Source organism: Hemiscyllium ocellatum, chromosome 10 (genome assembly GCF_020745735.1).
Source record: "Hemiscyllium ocellatum isolate sHemOce1 chromosome 10, sHemOce1.pat.X.cur, whole genome shotgun sequence".
Lineage (NCBI taxonomy): Eukaryota > Metazoa > Chordata > Chondrichthyes > Orectolobiformes > Hemiscylliidae > Hemiscyllium > Hemiscyllium ocellatum.
This window is the reverse complement of record NC_083410.1, coordinates 103,412,437-103,429,825: the sequence shown is the minus strand read 5'-3', so window position 1 is coordinate 103,429,825 and position 17,389 is coordinate 103,412,437. Positions and strand designations below refer to the sequence as shown.

Here is a 17,389-nt window from a genome sequence, read left to right as displayed (position 1 = left end):
GAGGTGGGCCTCAGGTCGCAGCAGTGGTGGAGGCTGCGGGGAGTGGCCTCAGGCAAGTCCCAGGCTGCGGTGGTGGAGGCAGGCCTCTGGCGAGTCCCAGGCAGGCCCTCAGTTGGGGAGGGACTCCCAGGCAAGTCCCAGGCAGCGCTGGTGGAGGCAGGCCTCTGGCTGCAGCAGAAGTTGAGGCAGGCCTCTGGTGAGTCCCAGGCTGGCCCTTGGTCCCAGCAGTGGAGGTAGGCCTCAGGTCACACCAGTGGAGGAGGTTGTGGGAAGGGGCCTCAGGCGAGTCCCAGGCTGTGGTGGTGGAGGGCAGGCCCAGGCGGGGTCCCAGAGACCAGCAGTGGGAGTGGGCCCCAGGTCAGCTCAAACACAGGGCCCAGAACACAAAGCTCTCACCTCCTTCCTCCACCTCCTCCTTGGTCTTCTCTTTCTCCTTCTTTCTTCTTCTCCTTCTTCAGGCACAACACTGCCACTGGTCCAACTCTTAACAGGTGAAACACCCGAGTGGCCTGTGACAAGCAGTGCCCTTCACATCAAAGGGCAATGCTGTGTGATCAAAACAGTGAAGGAGAGGGCAGGGACTAAATCAAAATAGAGTTGGAGGGGGATGTCCTGTTTATTTTTTTTTAATTTTTTCTCGTGTTTATTTTTTTTTCTTTTTTTCTCTTTTTTTTTCTTTTTACCCCCACACTACCGCCTAACTGCGGTAGTGCTTATTTTTTTTCCCAGCACCCATGGTGTGTGTGTGTGTGTGCAGCTGTGAGACACAGTGAGAGACATAAAGTGCACAAATCTTTATTTAATTTCCACCACCAGGAAAAGTAGGAAAACACCCGAGTGGCCTGTGACGAGCAGTGCCCTTCACATCAAAGGGCAATGCTGTGTGATCAAAACAGTGAAGGAGAGGGCAGGGACTAAATCAAAATAGAGTTGGAGGGGGATGTCCTGTTTATTTTTTTTTTATTTTTTTTTATTCTTTTCTTTTTTTTCTATTAACCCCCACACTACCGCCTAAGTGCGGTAGTGCTTATTTTTCCCCAGCACCCATGGTGTGTGTGTACAGGTGTGAGACACAGTGAGAGACATAAAGTGCACAAATCTTTATTTTTTTTTATTCCCCTGGTTATTTTTTTTTTAATTAACCCCCACACTACCGCCTAACTGCGGTAGTGCTTATTTTTTTCCCAGCACCCATGGTGTGTGTGTGTGTGTGCAGCTGTGAGACACAGTGAGAGACATAAAGTGCACAAATCTTTATTTAATTTCCACCACCAGGAAAAGTAGGAAAACACCCGAGTGGCCTGTGACGAGCAGTGCCCTTCACATCAAAGGGCAATGCTGTGTGATCAAAACAGTGAAGGAGAGGGCAGGGACTAAATCAAAATAGAGTTGGAGGGGGATGTCCTGTTTATTTTTTTTTTATTTTTTTTATTCTTTTCTTTTTTTTCTATTAACCCCCACACTACCGCCTAAGTGCGGTAGTGCTTATTTTTCCCCAGCACCCATGGTGTGTGTGTACAGGTGTGAGACACAGTGAGAGACATAAAGTGCACAAATCTTTATTTTTTTTTATTCCCCTGGTTATTTTTTTTTTAATTAACCCCCACACTACCGCCTAACTGCGGTAGTGCTTATTTTTTTCCCAGCACCCATGGTGTGTGTGTGTGTGTGCAGCTGTGAGACACAGTGAGAGACATAAAGTGCACAAATCTTTATTTAATTTCCACCACCAGGAAAAGTAGGAAAACACCCGAGTGGCCTGTGACGAGCAGTGCCCTTCACATCAAAGGGCAATGCTGTGTGATCAAAACAGTGAAGGAGAGGGCAGGGACTAAATCAAAATAGAGTTGGAGGGGGATGTCCTGTTTATATTTTTTTTTTTTTTATTTTTTTTTATTTTGTTTTTTTTTTTTTTTTTTTTTTTTTTTCTTTCTATTAACCCCCACACTACCGTCTAACTGCGGTAGTGCTTATTTCTTTCCCAGCACCCATGGTGTGTGTGTGTGTGTGCAGCTGTGAGACACAGTGAGAGACATAAAGTGCACAAATCTTTATTTAATTTCCACCACCAGGAAAAGTAGGAAAACACCCGAGTGGCCTGTGACGAGCAGTGCCCTTCACATCAAAGGGCAATGCTGTGTGATCAAAACAGTGAAGGGGAGGGCAGGGACTAAATCAAAATAGAGTTGGAGGGGGATGTCCTGTTTATATCAGTCCGCCAGGGCTTTCTGATTGGCCCAGGTTAACAAACCCATCAAGCATCTTATAGAAAGTAAAATCCACCTGGTTCCAATCACTACAGAGTTTGGGGGACACTGTCGACATTGTAGTTAAGAAGAGGACTGTGAATAATTGGATGTGATAAAAAATAGGAAGACAAGATGTATTCACGGAAATGGCATCCTTGAAATTGGATATATCGCCAGGGGAGGATGAATTGTACCCCAAGCTGTGAAAGAAATGAGGAAATAAATAATAGCCACCATTTTCTATCTCCCAGGTGTAGAGTTAGAGAACTGAAGGACTACTAACAAACTCAGAGAATGCTGAAGAAACTCAGCAGGTCTGGCAGCATCGGTAGAAAGAGAGCATTAATGTTTTGAGTCCAGCATAATTCTTCTTCGGAATCAAAGTTCTTCAGGACTGCAAATGTTGTATGTTTGTTCAATGACAGTGCATGGGAGAAGTGATTGATTATAGGCCAATCAGTGCAAAGCTGATAAAAAGACAACTTACTAGAATGGATTCTGAGAGTCAATGCTGTTCGGGATCTAGTTTCCTGAGCAGAGTTGTCAGTCGCTCAGGTTCATAGACTCATAAGAGATTTGCAGAAGTGTTAGAGAATGATGAGGATTCTTTTTTACCCAGAGATTTTGTAGGTCTCTGGAATTCACTGCCTGACAAGCTCTGTGGATATGTTTCTGATATTCTGCAGGGAATTTGCATCATGTGCTGGAAAATGGGATTGGGCTTGGAAGCTCTCTGTTTTTTTTTTGAGGGGGGTGTCAGTGTTAAACATGAGGTTTGATTTTGCTGTCACCTATTTGAGCAGCCCCAATATTTATGAAGAATGTGTGAACTAAAGAGAGAGAGGTTTCAGTTTCTGAGACATGTGCCAATATGACAGCATCTTTAACAGATGAATGAACAGCAAATAACTCCAACTCACTTCACAGTGGCAATATTTTCAGATATGTCAAGGGAATGGGGATGAAGACGTGTTCTGGATCATGGAGATTGGATTTAGAGGAGAAACCCGGAAATAGTTCTTTGCATAGTGTGAGGTACAACAAGTTCAAAGAAGATTCCTGAAGATCAAGCAACAGACTAATGTTTGAAACAGTTAGGTACTGTTGTAGAGAGATGGTGAGGTCAGATTCTGAAAAAATGAGATCAAATGCACTTAAGGTCCATTTTCATAGAACTGCAGAATCCCTACAGTATAGAAATAGGCCTTTCAGCCCAACAAGTCCACGCAGACCCTCTGAAGAGTATCCCACCCAAATCCATTTCCCTACCCTATTACTCTACATTTACCCCTGACTAATGCACCTAACCTACACATCCCTGAACAATATGGGCAATTTAGCATGGCCAATTCACCTGACCTGCACATCTTTAGATTGTGGGAGGAAACCAGATCACCTGGAGGAAACCCGCACAGACACGGGGGAAAAAGAGCCAACTCCACACAGACAGTCGCCCGAGGCTGGAATTGATGAGGCAGCAGTGCTAACCCCTGAGCCACGGTGCACCCCCTACCCTGATCTACCATTTTGCCAGTAAAGGAATGGGTGGTGTAGACGGTAATGGTTCTGAAAGGGTTAATTTTGGAGATCTCATTAGGGTTCCACTCAATCTAATAATGACACACATCCTGGATGAAGAAATAAACAGTGCAGCTATCAATCCCTATAGAGTCAGGCAAATTGTCATTCCTCATTCCTGATCTCCTCAGTAATGATAACTGACTAATTTGTGCAACTTGCTGTTGTGCCACAATCTGCATCTTGTTTTTAACACAAGCGTTTCTTCCTGTTAGGACTCACAAGTAACTGATTCTCAACCACTGTTAACCTAATAGGTGGGTCCCAGCTAGTGTGAAAAATCACACAACACCAGGTTATAGTCCACCAGATTTAATTGGAAGCATTAGCTTTCAGAGCGCTGCTCCTTCATCAGGTGGTTGTGGAGGACACAATTGTATGACACAGAATTTATAGCAAAAGGTTACAGTGTGAGGTAACTGAAACTATACATTGAAAAATATCTTGATTGTTTGTTGAGTCTTTCATCAGTTCGAATACCATGATAGTTTCACTTCTTTCATGTGTAAATCACAATGGTAGTGGTCCAATGGTAGTATCCTTGCCAAGTCCTACCTGCTCCAGATGTGCATAATGACACCTCTGGACAGGTCGATTGAAAGGAATTAGAAAAGAGGAAAAGAAAAGTTGCCCTCACATAAATATGTACTGCTTTTTTGTGTTGACGGCCTCATAATTATATTCGAGCAATCCACCCCTTGACAAGATGATTTTAGCACATCATTTTTGGTGGAACTAGTTGTCATTTTACATACGTTTTTATTGAATTAAAAGTTTGATACTTGTGATTGTGTACCATATGCATTATCCTGAATTCTTGCCAACTGAGCTCCGTTGGTAAGGGTGTTTCAGTTAGTTTGGCACGAATTAAATCAGAACACCAAACTGAACATCACGCAGCTCAGTGTGCAGGAAAAGACTCATTTTGTTTGTATTTTCAAAGAAAGGCTGTGTTTGTCCTACGTGATGTAACAATATTGCGCAGAACCTTCACAGAATTGGACATTTCAAGCAAAACACAGAGACGGGAAATTTATCCTTCATGTAAGCTGCCCATGTCCCATGGGTAATCAAACTCCACAAATGAGTTGAGACTGAAAGTGCTGGCTAAAGGTTAAAATAACATAAAATTTTATGCGTTGTGTTTTGATGATTCTGTCAATATACATGGAATTGAACTGGTAAGTGGAGTGTATTTTATATTTATGTATTTTAACCTAGCTACAATTTATTGCTTCTGCTTTCCATCCTTGGGAACAGTCTGAATGATTGGGATGTGAAGTGTCTTTCATCTGAAGCTATCAGAAGAATCTTGTTGACCAAAGGATGTTTATAGTGAAGATAAGACTTGGATACAACCTTGTTCCACACTGAGTGCGAACAAAATAGGAAGTAACTCTCATTTAGCTTCACAAGAACAAAGAAACAGAGCCAATGAAGACAATCTGACCCCAACTCCCAAAAGACAGGCTTTGACAAGTCTGTACTGGGACTAAATTTGTACACTCTGATTGGGAAGATTTGAGAACGCAACCATATGGACTGCAGGAATATATGAATTTTTCAATGTCACTTTTCAAATGTTGAGCTCACCAGTCAATGTATATTGTAAGTTGAAAAATCACACAACACCAGGTTATAGTCCAACAGGTTTAATTGGAAGCACTAGCTTTCGGAGCGCTGCTCCTTCATCAGGTGGTTGTGGAGGACACAAATGTATGACACAGAATTTATAGCAAAAGGTTACAGTGTGAGCTAACTGAAACTATACATTGAAAAATACCTTGATTGTTTGTTGAGTCTTTCATCTGTTAGAATACCATGATAGTTTCACTTCTTTCATGTGTAAATCACAAAACCTTTTTTTTAAAAGTTGCATTCTCAGGTTAACTGTAACAATTGGTGTTAGCTAGACAATATGTTGAAGGTGTTAGCCCCCTGTGTTCTCTGTGCCATGATGCTTAGATTGTTTCTAATCTAAAAAGTGAGATAACAGAGTCTTACATGAATTCATGCAGTTTTTGAGCAAAGTACAATGTAACTCTGCAAGTACAAATTCATCCCACAAACTTATATGTGTACGTGTGCATGTGTGTGTGTGTCTGGATTGGAGGGTTATGAGTGTCTGTGAGAGAGAGTGTATATGTGTGTGCATGTGAGTGTAGAGTATTTTAAATCTGTGAGGGAGTGCATGTGTGAGTGTGAGACTGTGTGTCTGTAAGGGTGTGTGTGAGTGTCTCTGTACTCGTCTGTGTATATGTATGTCCGTGTGTATGTATAGAAGTGTGTGTGTGTGTGTGTGTGTGTGTGTAGTGCAATGAACCCAAAGTCCCAGTTGAGGCCCTCCCTATGGATCTGGAACTTAGCTATCAGCCTCTACTCAGCCACTCTTCACTGCTGCCTGTCCTGAAGTCCACCTTGGAGGATGGTCACCCGAAGGTCCGAGGTCGAATGTCCTGGACCACTGAAGTGTTCCCCAACTGGGAGGGAACCCTCCTGTCTGTTGATTGTTGTGTGGTGCCCATTCATTCATTGCAAGTGGTTGTAAATACATGCCTAAATTCTGTTCTGCCCTACTGATGGACCAAGGCTCCAGGCTACAAGAACAAAGTCAGGAAATGAATCCTAATTACTAATAAATGCTAATGCGAATCAGTGCAATAATAGACTTCCTCTTGTGTAATAATTTTCTATCAAAGTCCAAGGTTTCTATTAGTAAGTTATTGGGACTATTCCTCTCCATTAATAACATCTTAATTGTGAATGTTTGTTCATTGTTCACAGTAGGTGGGAACTTCTGGACAAGACACTTGGTGTGGAATTCACATGGACCTGTGTATAGTCTGCTGTGAGATTTGCATCAATGTTAAAGGCCAAATAATGACAGGTATGTATTCAAAAGACTCCATGGGCAGTGAATTCACACCATCTCGTCGCTGCATTTAATAACTCTGGCTGTACTCTGTAAGGCCCCAATGTCACCAAAACTCAATCAAGCTTCAAAAATGTCCCTTTCTGGCACAAGCATTCAGAGATGCTGAAGTTGTTTGTTGCAACTATCAGTTGAGGCTCTTGGTTGATGGCAGCCTTATTCACAGTGAAACATTGCACAAACATTTATTTACAGTTTTGTATATATTCAAGAAATTCAAGCAGTAACAAAACTTGCTTATAAAGAAATCGAGGCAATCAAGAAATTGCGAATGTAGCAGTACCGGGGCAAAAACTCTGAAAGATTTTGTGAATACTCCAAACAAATTGCAATCCCTAAGAGGCTTTTGCCAAGACTAAACTTTCCTGTTGAATGGCATATGCCTGAAATGTTGACTCTCCTGCTCCACGGACGCTGCCCAACCTGCTGTGCTTTTCCAGCCCCACACTTTTTGACTTTGACTCTCCATCATCTGCCGTCCTCACTTTCTCCAAGGCTAAAGAGGGAAGAAGCTAACACAGAATTGAGAAAGTGAAGGGAATTGAAAACCCCGAAGCACAGACTGCAGGCCAAGATTGGGATTCAGCTCCCATGTTCGACTGTTGCCTGAGAGGGAAACAACCATCTCTGTTTACCACTTCACAACATCAATCCTATGTACCAACATGACCACTGGAAGAAGATTGATGGCAAAACATAGAACATAGAACAATACAGCACAGTAATTGGCCCTTCGGCCCACATCTCTGCATTGGTCATGATGCCATTCTAAACTAATCCCATCTGCTTGGACATGGCCCCTATCCCTCTATTTCCTGCCTGTTCATGTGTCTATTTAAATGCTTCTTAAACTTTGTTCTACCACCTCCCCTGACAGCATGTTGCAAGTATCTACCACCATCTGTGTGAGAAACTTTCTTTGTACATCTCCTTTAAACTTTCCCCTCCCTGACCTTAAACCTATGCCCCTTAGTAGTTGACATTTCCACTCTCAGTAAAAGACTCTGACTAGCCATCCTATCCATGTCTCTCATCATTTCATATACTTGCATTAGGTAACAGCTGACATTCTACTGAAAGCAATCCAAGTCTGTCCAACCTCTCCTTACAGCTATTACACTCCAATCCAGGCAACATCCTGGTAAAGCTCTTTTGCATCCTCTCCAAAGCCTCTACATTCTTCCCATGATGCAATCAGAGCTGCACTCATACTCCAAATGTGGTAACTAATGTTTTGTACAGCTGAGTAAAAAATGAGGTCTGCAGATGCTGGAGATCAGAGCTGAAAATGTGTTGCTGGTTAAAGCGCAGCAGGTCAGGCAGCATCCAAGGAACAGGAAATTCGACGTTTCGGAATTCCTGATGTAGGGCTTTAGCCCGAAACGTCGAATTTCCTGTTCCTTGGATGCTGCCTGACCTGCTGCACTTTAACCAGCAACACATTTTCAGCTTTGTACAACTGAGCCAATTGCCACACTGAAAACACCAGACTAACAGCTTTGTCAATTAACACGATGGTGAATCTTAAAAAAGTTTGAGTCATTGGTAGCATCTAGAGACACTGCTAAAGTCTAACTATTAACTATTTGTACCAATAAGTTTCACACAAGGCTATAAACAGAATCATCTCCATCTGAAGCCATATGATCTTGTGCATCGCTAAAGATAAGGACTAATTATTTACATTTTTGAGTATTAGCCCTTCTCTCCTCAAAGTCTCTGACTTTATATGTTCATTACATTATCCTATATCTCCTTTGCTCACCAACTCTCTGTCTCTATTTCCTAATCACAACGGTAAGTACTTTGGAGGTTTCACCATCTCTATGTCCTCACTCTCACCTTTCTCAGAGGAAGTTAAGGATTTCTGATTTCCGAGTTTTTTGGTGACATTCAGTAAATTAATGGTTGAGCCATCAAAAAATGCCAAATCTTTATTCAGGTTTCCTTTCTGACTTTCTAGAAAGCTGTTCCATTCCATTAAACACCTTTATCTGCCTCTTGTTCCTTCCTCTCCCTGATCCTTTATTCCTGACCATAGATGATGGAGTTTATGATAATTTCCACCAATGGTCTAGCAAATTCCTGACTACCACATAGAATATTGCACTTTGCAATATTGAAGTGACTTAGTTTACTCTTTGAATAATGTTGAATGTGCTGACCCTTAGAATGACTAATCTCTTGTCCTCGATCAACAAACCATTTATGATAACGGGATGTTTTCACGTTTTGAAGTACTGATGCAATAGTGTCTAACTTGATTATTTTTTGTTGAGAATGTGGTGTTAGATGGGGGATTTCGAGACTGGGGGCACATTTTTAAGTTGGGAGAAGAGAGATTTTAAAAAGACATGAGGAGCAATTTTTTTTTTACGCAGGGGGTGGTTTGTGTGTGGAATAAATTTCCTCAGGAAGTTGTGTATGTGGGCACACTTACAGCATTTAAAAGATATTTGGATAAGGACATGAATAGGAAGGGGTATGGGCCAAGCACAGGCAGGTGGGACTAGTTTAGTTTGGAGTTATGTTTGGACCGAGAGGTCTGTTTCCATGCTGTATGATTCTACGGCTATGATTATAACTATTAGGCCTCCCTAATCCCTAAGTAGATTATTTTTCAGTGTTCCATATTCATAACTATTGATGCAGGTTATTAATCTGTCTTGATTTTTGTATGCATTTGTTAAATTTCCCGCTTTGTGTAATTACAGGTTGTTCTGTAGTAACCCACGTTTCGTTAATGTGATTGTCGAATTGGGGACACTGTTTCTAAAGTGCAAACTTTTAAAGCATGTATTGGCTATAATGCAATTGCATCACCAACACTTTAAGTTCTGTTTCAAAGGGGTGATTTTTCTACATTGAAGGATTTCACAAGAACGCAACCATCGCATTATAGACAAATACTTGCATGGTTCTTCAAAGGCTGACATGAGCATTAAAAATCCCAATAATGCCTTGACATGTGGTGGCGTCTGCCTCACAAAACAACGTATCAACCGAAATGCTGCCAGCTGCATAGAAAAGATGATTGTCCTAGTCTTTGTTTGGTTTAATTGTTAACCCTGAAACGTTCCTCTCTGTGAGCACCACCTGTACCACCTTGCCAATTTCCCAGCTTGTTTAAGGGCCCTGCTTCTGCTCAAATAACACCGGGCGTTGTCAAGTTTGTTGTACGCCCCGTCTTCACTGGAATTGCTTCCCACACCGTCTAGTGTTGACCGTCGTTTTGCACAGAGGCAATTCTAGTCATTGGACCTTTTACTCCTCCTTCTCGTTGCTCTGTCCTGTTGCTATTGGGCCTTGTCTTCCATGTTGTACTTCCTTCAATTGAGTCATTTACTGTCACAACCTATTACTGTGGTGAGGGGTTTTGGAAGAACTTATGTCCTTAGGACGATCGAGAAAGACTATTAATGTCTAAGCTGTCAAAAAAGTTACATTTTTATTTTACATTCTCTATTATGAGGCTACCTCTCTACAGATTCTGCTTTCATGAGATCTCATGAGATTGAGCAGCACGGTGGTTCAGTGGTTGGCACTGCTGTCTCACAGCGCCAGGGACCCGGTGACTGTCTGTGTGGAGTTTGCCCGTTCTCCCCGTATCTGTGTGGGTTTCTTCCAAGTGCTCTGGTTTCCTCCTATATTGCAGAGATGTGCAGGCTCGGTGGATTAGCCATGAGAAATGCAAATATAGGGGTGAGTATGGGTGGGAGGCCTTTTGGACTCAATGGGCCAAATCGTTGGTTTTCACACTGCAGGGATTCTATGATTCTATGGTAATCAATGTCTTACATGATGACTGATCCCCATTCCATCAGTTGTGGTGCAGCCCTCTGAAGTCTATTGTGAGGTAGTGGCTGGAGATGCCAGAAGTGAATGTGTTGGCACAGAGTTGGCATGTCGGTTGGCGTAGGTCGACTCTCAGAGTGTCTGTGCAGCCATGCATCTTAGAAAGAATGTCACTACTATTGCAGGGAGATGATTTGTCAATTTGAGAATTAATCCTGTTATGCCCAGCTGAGGAAGATTGATTACGCTCCCCAAATTCAACCCCAATCTCAATCTCTAAAGACTTTTATTCCTTTTTAGCATTTAGCAGCATCATTCTTCAAGTAAAATTATGATTAACTAGCTCAAAATGAAGAAGACATTTAGACATGTTTTTGAGTTAAAGAGTGAGGAATTTTATTACCCAATAAATCCAATTAAAAATAAATGCTGCATTGAACTCAGACATGCACACACAGACACACATATATAACCAAATATGTTTAACACACACACACATGCACACACACACGTAAACACATCTACAGCCACTTACATATAGACATGCACAAGCACACACACACATATAGAACCATGCATATACAGACACACACATGCACACATTTATAACTACATACATATAGACACACACACACACATACACTCACACGTAGTAAAGTTAAAATGGAGAGAGTGTCTAGTACAAATAAGAAGAATAAAGACTACAGAATTTAAAATACCTTAGAGTTTTTGAGTTAATAGATTTCAAATCTGAGCCCATAGTTATTTGATTATTGACAGGTCACCTCAGCAATGAAAATGTAGACATCTTTGAGTTCTCTAGATGTTTTTCCAATTTAATATTCTATCTGGCACTGTCTTCTGAGTTTGAGAAGAAAAAACAGAGAAAAGTTTCTAGCTCTTGTTGCTATAAGTTGAAATTTTCTCCTCTGTTTCCTTTACTGCTATTAAACAGCCACAGAAACACAGTTCATTTGAACATTTCAGAGTTTGGCTCCTATGTCTTTCTGAGTTGAATGATTACAGGCAGCCTTTGTTGTATGCTCTTACCATAATTTTAAATCAAAACAGTTTTTTTTTATGCTGACTTAGTTGCCTGGTTTCAATGTCTTCAGATAACAATTACTAATTACTGTGCTGTTTGTTTCCTTTATTCATGTTGGTCTCCTCAATCAGTGGTCAGGTGATCACAGCAGCTATTTAGTCATTTTTTAGAAAAGGAAAACTTATTCCATCAAAGAGTTCAGTATAGCAATCAGATGATGGTTCACATTTACCATAACTGTAAAGACCATTTATATATTGCAGCTGCAACAAGTGAGACAGCTCTATATTTGGCCTTCAAATGGCTAAATCTCTGTGGGGACTAAGGTTCCACATGGTTATTGTCAGGTTGTGTACAGGGGCTGCAGAAATAAACCTGTAAAGTGCATCTAAAAGCATTGTGTATTAACAGATTAACATTGGGCAGCTGGTAAAACAAGTGAGTTCACTAGCCTCCCAAACGCTATTGCATAGTGTGTGATTTCTTCAAATAAAAAGAAATCCATCTGATTGAGTTACCAATCTTCTTTGTGCACCTCTGTGTTAATGTAAGGTGCAAAACAACTTCCGCTAGATGCCTCCTATGATATTTACACTGCCTTTAACTCTGTCCCACTAACTCTTCTGCCATACAATATCTGCTATCTTCCACCATTTTTTTAGTGACTCCTATGTTCTTTATCCTCCATTACCCTTAAAACCTATCATAAACATTTTGAACATTTTTAACCTTTCCTAGAGCTGAGGTAAAATCACGGCCTTGACCTGTTGACTCTGTTTCTCTCATCATGAGTGCTGCCCGGCTTGCTGAGTTTTTTTCCAGCATTTTCTGCTTTGATTTAAGATCTTAAGTTCTTTTCTTGGCTATGTGTATTAACTCTTATCAATTTACCCAGTCACAAAGATTTGTCTGCCAGGATGACATGTTGAGTATTCTATTTCAAAGGGGAGCAGGGGTAGGAACTGGTTGAGGCCATTCTGCCCCTTCAGCCTGTTATTGGAGTCACAGAGGCACACAGCATGGAAACAGACCCTTCGACCCAACTCATCTATGCTGACCAGGTTTCCTAAACTGGACTAGTCCCATTTGGCCCCTATCCCACTAAACCTTTCCTGTTCATGTGCCTGTGCAAATGTCTTTTAAATGTTGTAACTGTACCAGCATCAACCACTCCCTCTGGCAGAATATTCCACGTACGCACTACCCTCTGTATGGAAAGGTTGATGCTCCAGTCCTTTTTATATCTTTCCCCCTCACCCTAAACCTGCGCCCTCTAGCTTTGAAAACTCTTCCCCTCAGGAAAAAAGCCTTTGCTATTTACCCTATCCACGCCCCACATGATTTTATAAACCTCCATGAGGCCATCCTTCAGCCTCCGACGCTCCAGGAAGAAAAGTCATAGCCTATCCAGCTTCTCCTTTTAACTCAAATGCTACACTCCCGGTTACACCCTTGCCAAACTTATTGTACCCTTTCCAACTTAATAACATCTTTCTTAAAGTAGCATGACCAAAACTGTATACATATTCCAAAGGTGGCCCCACCAATGTCCTGTACATCCCAAACCCTATGCTCAATGTTCTGACCAATGAAGGCAAGTGTGCCAAACTCCTTCTTCACCACCCATCTACCTGTGTTGCTGCTTTCAAGGAACTATGTACCTGAATCCTTTTGGTGTCTCTGTTTATCAATAATTTCCAGGGCCCTACCATTAACTGTATAAGTCCTGTTCTGGTTTAACTTGCAAAATTCTGGCATTCAATTATATCAGGCTTGATCAACATCTCTCCTCTCTACCAATCCTTGATCCCTCGCCCGATACCTTGACTGAAGATAAAATCAATATTGAAACCTTCAATTGACACCCAGCAACCACAGGGAGAAAGTGGGGACTGCAGATACTGGAGATCAGAGTCGAGAGTGTGGTGCTGGCAAAGCACAGCAGGTCAGACAGCATCTGAGGAGCAGGAGAATGGACGTTTCAGGTATAAGCCCTGCAACAGGAACACCCAGCAACCACACCCTTTCAGAGAGAGCATTCCAGAAGATTTTCAATCCACAAATGCTGAAATCCAAGCTCAAATTCTGAGTGAATGCTGGCAGAAAGGAATCTCCCTAGCTGCAGGGCGAATTTGTAAAATCAGCTCTTTAACTAAATCCCTGGAAAAACTTGTATAAACTATGAACTTTTTTTTTAATAGCACACACACTGTGCAGAGTTGGGAGTCACTCTTACGATTGCCAGGGACTTCAGTGAGGAACAAGTAGATAGTGATCTTTTTATCGCAAGTCTACATCACCGCAAAATAAGAATTTTGGAACAGGTTCTCGACAGAAACAATAAATATCCTCACAGCGGAAATGCTTGTTGAGGAATACAGATGTTAGTTGTAGACATAATCGGCTGAACTAGACCAAACATTCCACAGTTGGCATGGTGCGTCCTGGCTGAATCTGGGCATGTAACCAGTCTATTACATGGAATGCAATTAGAGGGAAGGTTTTCTCATTGTAAGTGCCCTATAATGATGATGATATTCTGACATCAAGCAATTGCTAGATTTGTTAATTTAATACTGCTCAAGGGAGATTTCAGCCTTTTTTTTTGTCTGCTGAACAACATACAATGGAATGCAATCAAAAGAGCTTTCATGTTTGCAAAACTACAGATTCCAGAATGCCCTTTTGATGCTATGACCCATCCACCATCAATGCCAAGTTCCAACACTTTGGCTGAAATTTTCTTTTTATTTTGCTGGGACGAGGGTGTCACTGGCAAAGCCAGAAAATATCAGCCATTCCCAATGATCCTTGAACTGAATGGCGCATTGGTGGTTAAGGGTCAACTGCACTAGCATGGATCAGGAGTTACATGTAGACCAGACCTAGTAAGGGCAATTCATTTCCCTCTGAACCGAGTGAGGTTTTGCTACAATTGATGATTATAGCGACGGTGACTGTTACTGAGACTAGATTCACGTTCAACGTTTGTTCATTGGATTTAACTCAACGAGAATCTGTGGTGGGATTTGAACACACGTCCCAGGGCATGGTTAGATCTTCTAGTCTCGTCGTTACCACTGTCCCATATCCATCCATAAAGACTCTTACCAACTTTTATAGATGTAACATCAAAAGCATTCTATCTGGATGCATCACGGTTTCGTACAGCAACTGCTCTGCCCAGGACCATAAGAAACTGCAGAGAGTTGCGTACACAGCCCAGTTCATCACACAAGCCAACCTTCCATCCATTGACTCCACCTACACTTCTCGCTGCTTCGGGAAAGCAGCCAACATCATCAAAGACCCTTCCTACCTCGGTTGTAATCTCATCCAGGAGAAAGTGAGGACTGCAGATGCTGGAGATCAGAGCTGAAAAATGGGTTGCTGGAAAAGCGCAGCAGGTCAGGCAGCATCCAAGGAGCAGGAGAATCGATGTTTTGGGCATAAGCCTGAAGAAGGGCTTATGCCCGAAACGTCGATTCTCCTGCTCCTTGGATGCTGCCTGACCTGCTGTGCTTTTCCAGCAACACATTTTTCAGCCATGATCTCATCCAACCCCTTCAATAGGGCAGAAGACACAAAAGCTTGAAAGCACGTACCAATATGTTGAAGAACAGCTTCTTGCCCACTGTTATCAAAATTCTGAACAGACCACTCAAATTGTAAATTTAATGTTGATCTTGCTCTTTGTGCACCTTCTCTATAGCTGTAAATCTTCACTCTGTTCTATTACCCTAAAGCAGTTTGTATGGTATGATCCACTTGCAACAAGTGCACACAAAACAAAACTTCTCACTGTACGTGGTTACATGCAACCATAAGAAATCAAATCAAATTATATTTGCTTATTAATTTCGAGCATCCACACCCCCCATCTTGCTTCAGCGATGCACCCTTCAGTGCAATCTAACAGTATACAGGCCCCCTCAGCATTCTCTATCTAAACATGGAGAGTGAGCAGGCTGCTGAGGTGAGAGGGGCAGGAGGGGTGGGTGAGGTGAGGGGGCATTGACTTTGTCCTCTGTGGGAATGCAGTCAGGAGTGCAAGATGGGGAACCACGTCAGAAGCAAGGGAGCTAGGAGTGGCCGCAATGGGGCTTTTGATAACTTTCATTGGCACAACAGTGTCCTGGCTCAACAGGGGCACGGAGAAAGGCAGATGGAGTTTGATCCCTGATAAATGAAGGTCAGTTTTGATGTGAAGCGCATGAAAAAGTCTGGGCCAACATTTTAGGGGATGCATTTTTACACGGGCATGCTTGGAAATTTCTTGAACTCAGAGTTCAATGCCTCAAGTGTTATCTTACTGAATACTGTTAGCAGGCTTAGTGGTTCAGGCACTTGGCTTGGGGGAAGTTTCAATTCCAAATACATTGCTCCCCTGACTATTAGAAATGGTAAATAACATTTATGCAACAAATGAGCTTTGCGTGAATAATGTTAATGGTCAATATTGTTTTACTGAAATGGAGCACACTTAAAGCATTGTGCACAGATTGCAATGCACATCTTACCATTTTAATTGAATATTGATCCAGGGCACATCATTGCTGCAAATCCCCTGCATCAGCTGTAGTTGGGCACTCCCTCATGTCTGATCTCCAATCTCAGTTTACACAGGCACTTCCTCCCCTGCTGTCTGAGGCTAATTCTTTATCAGACTGGACGAGTGTCAAAAAGGCAAAGAGAAAAATTAAAAAACCATCAGTACACTACACTGCCCAAGTTCTGACACGCACAGCTCCATCAGTTTGATCTCCCGGCTGCCGTGACTTTCACATAGTCAGGACTGAGGCAGCAGGTGCATGAGAATACCAGCGCTGGTGAGTTCCCCTCCAAGCCACTCAGCATCCTGACTTGGGAAACATATCGCCATTCCCTCGGTATCGCTGGGTCACAATCCCAGAACTCCTTCCCCAACCACACTGTGGATGTCCCTACACCTCAGGGACTAAAGCAGTTCAAGGAAGTTCCTCATCCCCAACCCTCTCCAGAGCAATTAGTCCAATGCTGGTCCAGCCAGCGATGCCCACATCCCATTATTGAAGGGTTGACAACTTGATTGAAGGAGAAACGAATCCCTGAAATGAGCCTTCTGACCTTTGTTGTTGAGTCTCATGTGAAAGTTGCTGATAGTCAATCCCAAGAAATTACCTGCAAAAGATCAAACAATTCAGAGCATCGAAAATGAACACTTATTGGAGAATAATTTATGAAGAGAAAAATGGCAAACGAACTCAGAATAATGTTGGGAGATCGTCTCTTCCAAAATGAATTGTTACAATCGAAATACAACAGATTTGTATTTACAATACACTTTTTATAATCTCTGGGCATATCAAAGCCCTTTCCAACCAATTATGTTCTACTGAAACGTTTTCTCTGCTGTAGTGCAGGAAACAAGGCAGACAATTGATGCACAGCAAGATCCCAGTGCGATAATAATCAAATAATTGATTTTTGTGATTTAGATTGAGATATAAATAAATATTGGCCAGGGCATCAGGGATAACATTCACACCCATCTTCAAAATACTGCTACAGGATCTGTTATTGTCCGGCTGGGTGGATCTCCATTTTGTGTCTAATACAAAGAACAGGGCACCTGTCGCTTGACACTGGATTGTTAGCTTTGGTTCACAGGTTCAGAGTCACAAGGGGGATTTAAGCCTTGAATTGTCTGATGCGAAAGCGAGAGAGCTCCCTACTGAGCTACAGCTTGCTCTGTAGACTAATGCGGAGACTTTAAGCATTGACAATTAATGTCCAGTATACTGTTGTGTG

The 17,389-nt window shown here is 42.1% G+C and overlaps 1 long non-coding RNA gene across 1 annotated transcript in view; it reads left to right on the top strand.

Moving 5' to 3' along the window:
• Positions 1–4,860: 4,860 nt before the first annotated feature.
• The window catches only part of LOC132819521 (uncharacterized), a 35,966-nt gene continuing 23,437 nt past the window's right edge, over positions 4,861–17,389 (top strand). The window contains exons 1-2 of the long non-coding RNA XR_009645096.1: positions 4,861–5,008; positions 6,612–6,714. This is a non-coding gene — a long non-coding RNA (uncharacterized LOC132819521). The remainder of the gene's footprint in view (positions 5,009–6,611; positions 6,715–17,389) is intronic.